This window comes from Acomys russatus, chromosome 16 (assembly GCF_903995435.1).
Source record: "Acomys russatus chromosome 16, mAcoRus1.1, whole genome shotgun sequence".
NCBI classification, from domain to species: Eukaryota; Metazoa; Chordata; class Mammalia; order Rodentia; family Muridae; genus Acomys; species Acomys russatus.
Genome location: NC_067152.1, coordinates 5,862,097 through 5,870,653, shown reverse-complemented (window position 1 = coordinate 5,870,653; position 8,557 = coordinate 5,862,097). Strand labels below are relative to the sequence as shown.

Here is an 8,557-nt window from a genome sequence, read left to right as displayed (position 1 = left end):
AAACCTAAGTTCACAGACGTGCTAAGCAAGCATTCTACCACCGAGCTACGTCCTCCTTTCATCATTATTAATATTTTTCTGGTGCTTCTTGGATCCCCAGGAACCTAAAGAAAGGCTACACATGAGGCAATGCATTATGATGTAAATACCTCTACATTTAAAGGGACTGGAACTCTGGCTGGACCTCACAGCCGCTGTTAATAATGCACCTTGAGGTCTTGTAACCCTTAAGATGGTCATCCTGTTGTGTGCTCAGCCTGCTTGTTTAACTTGCCTTTAAAAGGACATCGTAAAAACTAATTTTACTTGTCTTGGATTTCCCACATAATCAACTTTTACAACCTAAGCTAATCCATAGCTGTGATCTCAAGTTATGTACGCTTCCATGCCCCTAGCCAAGAGTAATGCAAGCATATCATTTGCTGAAAAGAGCAGAAACAGAGGTCGTACAAAATGAATAGTCACCCTAAATGTTGAATACAACATTTGGGTATTGATTGATGTTGGTAATATTGCTTATTCTTGGGTCAGTTGGAGTCAGTGGCTTGATCCCTTGTAAGGAATCTGTTAGAGATTTCCGTGAAGTGGGGTGAAGTCTGGGTGCGCAGTGTTTGGATAGCTCCAGCTGAGCTAGGTGGGGCAGCCAGGCATTCCAGTACAAACTCAGCTTCCACGCATTACACACTCTCCCGTGGTGTGGAGTCCACACTCTCTGTGTCTGCTCTGGAATGGACATGGTTTCTAGTGTTGCCTTAGACCTTGCGGTCTGAAGGGAGTAGTGAGTACAGAACGGACAAGGCCATGGTTGAATTTGCTAAAAATGGATGGAGAACTACACCATTACATCAAGGCTGTCCAGTCTACAATAAATCATGTAAAAAAGGAACTACCGGCTTGGAGAGATGGCTCAGCGGTTAAGAGCACTGTCTGCCCTTCCAGAGGTCCTGAGTTCAATTCCCAGCAACCGCATGGTGGCCTCACAAACATCCACAATGTGATATGACGCCCTCTTCTGGCCGCAGGAGTAATGCAGGCAGAGCGCATACATAAAAATAAATAAATCTTAAAAAAAAAAAAAAAAAAAAGGAACGACCAGAAACGGCTTTACAACACAAACATCCTCACATTGACTTGAAAGACGAGGAAAAGTTTGTGCAGTTTAAGCTACAGCTGAGGGAACTGAAGAAGCCAATATGGAATGCATACAGACAGAGGGCATGACGGGATAGAAGGAACCAATAAAGACATGATTTTTGACCCAGACCCAGACCAGTTTCATCTGGCCCCATAACACAACTGGAAACGAAGAAACAAGTGAAGAACAGTACGTGGCCGCACCTATGAAGAAGAAGCTGTTGTTCACACGACCGCATCCAAGCGCAAGAGGAAGAAGGCCCGTTGCCAAAAGTCGCCTGGAGCCACACAGTCATAAGAATGTCGAGCACTCGGGAGGCAGAGGCAGGCGGATCGCTGTGAGTTCGAGGCCAGCCTGGTCTACAAAGTGAGTCCAGGATAGTCAAGGCTACACAGAGAAACCCTGTCTCAAAAAACAAAAAAGAAAAAAAAGAATGTCGGAGTTCACTCCGGATGAAGACCTCGGAAGGGCACCACAACAAGAAGAAAAAACAAAAAAACGCTGCCATGAGCAGGATCAAGCCACCTGCCCACAGGGATGTCAGCAGCCTACCTCCACCCCAGCCACCTGAGAGCAAGGCTAGAAAGCATGGGGGCTGGCTGAGCACACTGTGTTTGGGGTTAACACTTGATGGTAAATGTAACTGAAAGCATTCCTTAAATCACACAATAAAAACAGAAGTACATATATTCCTTATTTTCAAGTGCTCTGAATTTTTAAATATAACTTACTGAGCCTCAAAAAAAAAAAGACTTCTATAAAGTACGCCCCGTTTGCTTCCTGTGCTGTTGTTTAACGAAAGAGAGAGCAAAGTCCTTTGTTATGGAAAGACATGCACAGACCCCACACACACATGCACAGACACACACACACACAGACACACAGATGCACACACACACAGGGACACAGACACAGACACAGACACACAGAGATACACACACAGACACAGACACAGACACACACAGGGACAGCTACAGATACACAAGACAGCCTCCAGGCAGGCACAGATTTAGACTCACACAATAGACAAACAAGAGGACAAAAAGACACAGGGAGTAGGAAGTAGAGAATTCAAACGCGGGCTCGCTCTTGGTTAAAGATCCACCAAGGGGACCGGCTTTGATTTTGTTCCTTAGGAACACGAGTGTTTTATTGGTGACTTGGAGCTTATTTTAAATGCATTTAACCCATACTGCATGGACACCCACCCAACTCCCAAGAAGTGTTTAGTCAAAAGGTGCAGCCAGGATTCCAGAAGGGAAATGAGGCAGAGAGGTGACTCACATGTCTCATGCAGACAGGGGAAAGCCCGGAGCTGCCGTGCTCAGAGCTCTGCACGGCCACAGACTGCACCGCTCCATAAACTAAACAGGGGAGTTGGGGATTTACTTCCTATCATTTGGCTTGATGTCTCCAATAAGGGCCTAGCCCCCTCCCTCTGCCTGTAAAGCCAGCTCATGCCCTCCTGTTGACTGTGAGACTGCCCAGCTGTCCCTGGTAGAGCAACACCGTTCTTCACCCCAGCTTTTTACTCAGCACCCTAAGAAGGAACCAGTATCTATAGGGACCTACCACTGTAAAGAATCCATCACTGACGGACAGGGTGGGATGGCTCACACTTGTAATTCCAGTACTCTGGAAGGAAGAGCAGAAGGATCGGTCCCAGTTCAAGGCCAACCTTGTCTATATAATGAGTTGCGGGGCAGCTGGGGCTACCTGGTAAGACTCCGTCTTCAGTAAATAAATAGATAGATAGATAGATAGATCGATAAATAAATAGAATTCAGGGATGGGGACATGGATCCAGGGACATGGATCAGCGGTTGCTATGCAAGTGTGTGCACATACATCATGAATAAATCTATAAATGTAATTACATGTTTTAAAAATGTAGACAAAGTTTCGCTATGTAGCTCTGGGTAGCTTGGAGCTCACTCTGTAGACCAGGCTGGCTTCCAACTCACAGAGATCCACCTCTACCTCCCCAGTGCTGGGATTAAAGGTTTGCACCACTGACTCTGTGTGTGTGTGTGTGTGTGTGTATGTGTGTGTGTGTGTGTGTGTTCACTCTCGCATGCACATGTCTGTATTAATGTATGCTATGTGTGTGCAGGTACCCACAGAGAGCAGAAGAGGATGTTGGCTCCCCTGGAGCTGGAGTTACAGGCAGTTGTGACTCACTCAACATGAGTGTAAGAAACTGAACTTGGGTTCTCTTCCTCTGGAAGAGCAGCAAGTACTCTTAATTATGAAGCCACTTTCCCTAATCAATTTTAATTTTTTTTTTAATTTGAAAAGAAGACCAGAAGATTGAATTAGCCACATCAATCTGGTTATATGGATTTGCAAAGATATCTCAAGTTATTCATTAGTATTCACATTTTATTTATTTTGTCTTGTTATGTTTTTTGAGACAGGGTTTCTCTGTGTAGCCCTGGCTGTCCTGGAACTCACTCTCTAGACCAGGCTGGGCCCGAACTTAAGAACCGCTTGCTTTTGCCTCCCAAGCACAAGCCTGGGATTACAGGCCTGTGCCACTGCTGCCCAACCAGTGTATGTGTGTGTACCACATATGTGCAGTGCCAGAGGAGGTCAGAAGAGGCTTACTGGCTCCTCTGGAGTTGGAATTGCAAGTAATCGCAAGCCACTCTGTGAGTGCTCGGATCCAAACCCGGTCTTAACCACTGAGCCATCTTTCCAGCTGCTAGTTCAAGAGAGATTGGCTACATGACAATATGAACATATGAACAAAACTCCTCACCCAGCACCAAAGGAGAAAGAGGAAGAGGGGGGCGAAGGAGGCGAGGCTAGGAGCAAGAGATGTCATGGCTGCTCTGAACTCTGTGCCCCTCCCCTGTGAGCTGCCCTGGTTGTTAGTCCAAAGAGGCTGAAGGCCCCACCCCCCTGCAAATGCCCCACAGGACTGATGGAAGGGTTGATATGGTCCTGAGCTTTTGCGTAGACAATTACTGTGCTGACATTCCCAGCACAGACTGCAAAGGAAACAGAAGGGAAGGCAAGAAAATAAGCTAACTGAACCCCAGCCCCAATGTGCCCCCAGAACAACTGTCTTTGAATAGGAAATCAAACATTGCAACTAGGCCAGCTTCTCTCCTGGCTCAGAAAGGAAAGAAAGCCTAGGGCCCGGATGTCTGCCCCTGAGCAGGGATGACTCTTCCCAGAGATGTCAGGCCTGGCTGTTTTCCACCAGCCAGCAGGACCACACTGTGGAAATGCCAAAGTAAGCAGACTGGGAATTCCCTCCAGCTGCAGGCTCGGCTGGGCGGTAGGTACTGTTTGTGTCTACCTCTAAAGACTGCTTGTTTCGCTTTCTTTCTTGACAGCAGCATGACACAGGGGTAAATACAGTATTGTGCAAGCTGTGGCAGAAGGAAGCCCTAGGGAGTTTTGGGTACCTTGTGGTATCTTCACCCATTGTGAGTCTAAGGCCCCTCTTTCTGGAAGTCAAGTTGAGGTGAGCAACCGGCTCTGAGCTGCTGTTGAGGGTATCTGAGGCACGGCTTCAGACAGGGTGCTGGCGATCTGTTACAAGAGACTGCTTTCCTTGGAGGAAATACCACAGATGCGTGCTTCCATGGCAAGGCACAAACCAAACCACAGCCAAACAGGCCTCTGGGTAAGAGAGCCCACATGAGAACCTGTGAGGTTGCCTACCCTGGCACCCACCCCATGGCTGGGCCCCTGTCCCCAGTTCAGGCAGACTCCAGCTGCTCAGGGGCAGGCCACACCAGTCAGAAAGACAGAGACCCCCTGCTGCCCCAAAGACCAATCAAGGTGCCAGAAGTCAAGGGCCCCATCTGGTCAGATTCCCTAGTGGTTCAGAGGTTAAGCAATAACACCCAGAAGACCAAAGAGGACACAGACCAAATAAAACACCCATCCAACCAAGACAAACTCAGAAACCAGCACCTAGGCCTATATGCACCCCAAGCCCAGATGCCTAAACTCCAGCATAAGAACACAACCAGCAGGGCAGTATGGCGTCACCAGAGCCCAGCTATCCTATGACAAGACCTGAATATTTCATTGCCCCTGAAGCACAAGAAAACAACCTTGACACCAACTTTATGAAGATGGCAGGAGTCCTGAAAGAAGAAATGGGGGGGGGGGGGGGAGTGGAAATCCCTTAAAGAAATCAAAGAAAAGACAAACCAAATTTTTTAAAACCTGTGGGGACTAACGTCCTGGTGCCTGCTGGCTCCTCCCACTACAAATGTTTCTGAAGGAGTTTCTGCCCCTCCTTCTCTGTTTGATATTTAAACTGAGGGCAAGTGTATGTCCATCATTTCTGTTCTTGCCTTGAGTGCCAAGAAGCCAAGAATCAAATGCCCCCAACACACATACACACAGACAGAAAGAGAGAAAGAGAGAGAGAGACAGAGACAGAGACAGAGATAGACAGAGACAGAGAGACAAAGAGAGAGACAGAGAAAAACAGAGACAGAGAGACAAAGAAAGAGACAGAGACAGAGGGAGACAGAGAAAGAGAGAGAGACAGACTGACAGATCCAGAGACACCTCCCCTCTCTCCCTGACAAGATCTTGCTATGTGGCTTGGCTGGCCTCAAACTACCAACCTTGAGGACTGGGAGATAGTTTATTAGTTAAAATGCTCACCTCCCAAGCAAGTAGATGAGAGACTGGCTCCAGGAAACCCAAGTACTTGCCCACTGGGTATGGTGACCTTCCTGTAATTCTGACCTTGGAAGGCCAGAGACAGGGGATTCCCAGAGCAAGCTGACTGCTAGTGATAGTAGCCATAGAAAGCTCTGGGTTAGAGAGACTCTGCCTCAAAGACACTGGCTGCTCTTCCAGAGGACCCAGGTTCAATTCCCAGCACCCACATGACAGCTCAAAACTGTCTGTAACTCCAGTTCCAGAAGTTCCCGTACCCTCACGCAGGCATACATGCAGGCAAAACATCAATGCACATTGAGTATATAAATAAGTAAAATTTAACAAGGAGGAGGAGGAGGATCTTGGAAGAAAGCCTCTCCAGAAAATGGTACTTGGAAAACTAGAGATACACGCAGAACACAGAGAAACCCGATTCTGGTCTGACTTGGTGAAAAAAAATCAATTCAAGTGGATCAAAGACCTCAATGTAAGACCTAAAACTTTGAAACCGAGACAGGAGCATGGGGGAAACACTTCAAGGTATAAGTGTAACACAGTAGATTGAAATATTAAAGACACAGAGCGAAAATGAGCTTAAAAAACAAACAGCCACGCCTTACCAGGAGGAAACAGTTTTCCTTTTGAAGGGCCTTTGATACAAAGTGTGAACCAAGCCCTGCTGCATCCCTCAGCTCATCTGCCCGCTAATTTTTACAGGTCCTTCTAAATTTAGAATTTTGGCATGCAGTTGTGATGTAGCCTTCTTTCTTTCCCTATCACTGTTTTTTCACTTGCAGAATTAGCTGGAGAAACTGTTCAGCATGTAACAGCAGCTTGCCTGTGACCGGTCGAGGGGCTCAGAGAGGTTTCACAGCTCATAGTTTGATCTCAGGCCTTTTTGACAAACAGTGATCTGCTTTTTGGCCCTACACGCATCATATGGATATACAAGGATGTCACACCGCTGTTATCTGTCTTTCTCTGCTTTTTTTTTTTTTTTTGGTTTTTCGAGACAGGGTTTCTCTGTGTAGCCTTGGCCATCCTGGACTCACTTTGTAGACCAGGCTGGCCTCGAACTCACAGCGATCCGCCTGCCTCTGCCTCCCGAGTGCTGGGATTAAAGGTGTGCGCCACCACGCCCGGCTCCCTTTCTCTGCTTTTGAGACAAGGACACACTAAGTAGACCAGGCTAGCCTTGAACTCACAGACATCGGCCTGTATCCGCCTCCTAAAGGCTGTGATTAAAGGTGTGTCACTACATCCAGCAGCTGTTGCCTTTTAAGGTTTATTTTTACTACTTCCAGGTGTGTGTGTATGTGTTTTTGTGTGTGTGCATGCGCCTGTGCCTGTAGGTGCCTGTGGAGGCCAGAGGTGTTGGGTTTCCTGGAGCTGGAGTTACACTCTCTTTTGAGCCACCTGACACAGATGCTGAAAATGAACCCTGGCCTTCTAGAAGTGCTCTTCACCGCTCAGCCTTGCTCTGGCTCCAGCTGTTTCCTTTTAAGTCTACCTTTATTCATGGAGCAGAAGGCATCCACTTATTTATTTTCTTTAGCATTTATACGTTTTATTTATGTCCATTTTGTTAACATCAGTAATTAATTATTTAGCTAACGGTTTTTCTTTTGTGATACAGAGTTTCATTCTGAAGCTCAGGCTGGCCTTAAACTAATGGCACTCCTTTTGGCTAAGTGATGATTATTAGACCCTGTTTATTTGTTCATTTGTTTCCTGGGTCAGGGTCTTGCTATCATGCCCCAGTATCCTGCGAGCTCTCTCGTTGCCCATGCCCCACCATACCTCGCTTCTGGTTATTGTTCTGTTTTGTTTTGTTTTACTTTATCTTTTGAGACAATGTCTTGCTCTGTAGCTCAAAACTTAGGGCAATTCTCCTACCTCAGCTTCTTTTTTTTTTTTTTTTTTTTTTTTTTTTTTTGGTTTTTCGAGACAGGGTTTCTCTGTGTAGCCTTGGCCATCCTGGACTCACTTTGTAGACCAGGCTGGCCTCGAACTCACAGTGATCCGCCTGCCTCTGCCTCCCGAGTGCTGGGATTAAAGGCGTGCGCCACCACGCCCGGCTCCTACCTCAGCTTCTTAAGTGCCAGGATTACAAACAAACAAAAAAAACCCAAACATCAGTTCATATGCCTTTTATCTTAGGCTTTATCTATTTATTTTATGTGTATGTGTGTATGTGTTCCTTGAGTGTATGTATGTACACCATCTGCATAACAGGTCCTCATGGAGGTCAGAGGAAGTTATTGGATGCCCTGAAATTGGATTTGTGGCTGGTTGTAAGCAACCTGATATGGCTGCTTACAACCAAACTTGGGCCCCCTGCAAGGACAGCAAATGCTCTTGACCACAGAGCTGCCTCTCCAGCCAGTAATTTTGTTGTTGTTGTTGTTGTTTTCAATTTTGTTTTCTGTTTTTCGAGACAGGGTTTCTCTGTGTAGTCTTGCCTGTCCTGGACTCGATTTGTAGACCAGGCTGGCCTCGAACTCACAGCGATCCGCCTGCCTCTACCTCCCAAGAGCTGGGATTAAAGGCATGCGCCACCACGCCCAGTCCAGCCATTAATTTTTAACTTCTTGAGATAAGGCCATATAGACAAGGCTGGCCTTCAATTTGTGCTCTTCCTGCATCAGCCTCTGAAATATCATGACTATGTGTGTCTGTGTGTGTGCGCGCGCACGTGCGCTACCACCCCCAGCTGTTGTTTGAATGTTATTTCCACAAAATCATGGGTGAGAAGCTGAGTGTGGCACCACAGGCTGAGGTCCC

The 8,557-nt window shown here is 46.9% G+C and overlaps 1 pseudogene; it reads left to right on the top strand.

Moving 5' to 3' along the window:
- Positions 1-385: 385 nt before the first annotated feature.
- On the top strand, positions 386-1,432 carry LOC127200303 (E3 SUMO-protein ligase NSE2-like; annotated as a pseudogene).
- Positions 1,433-8,557: the final 7,125 nt, after the last annotated feature.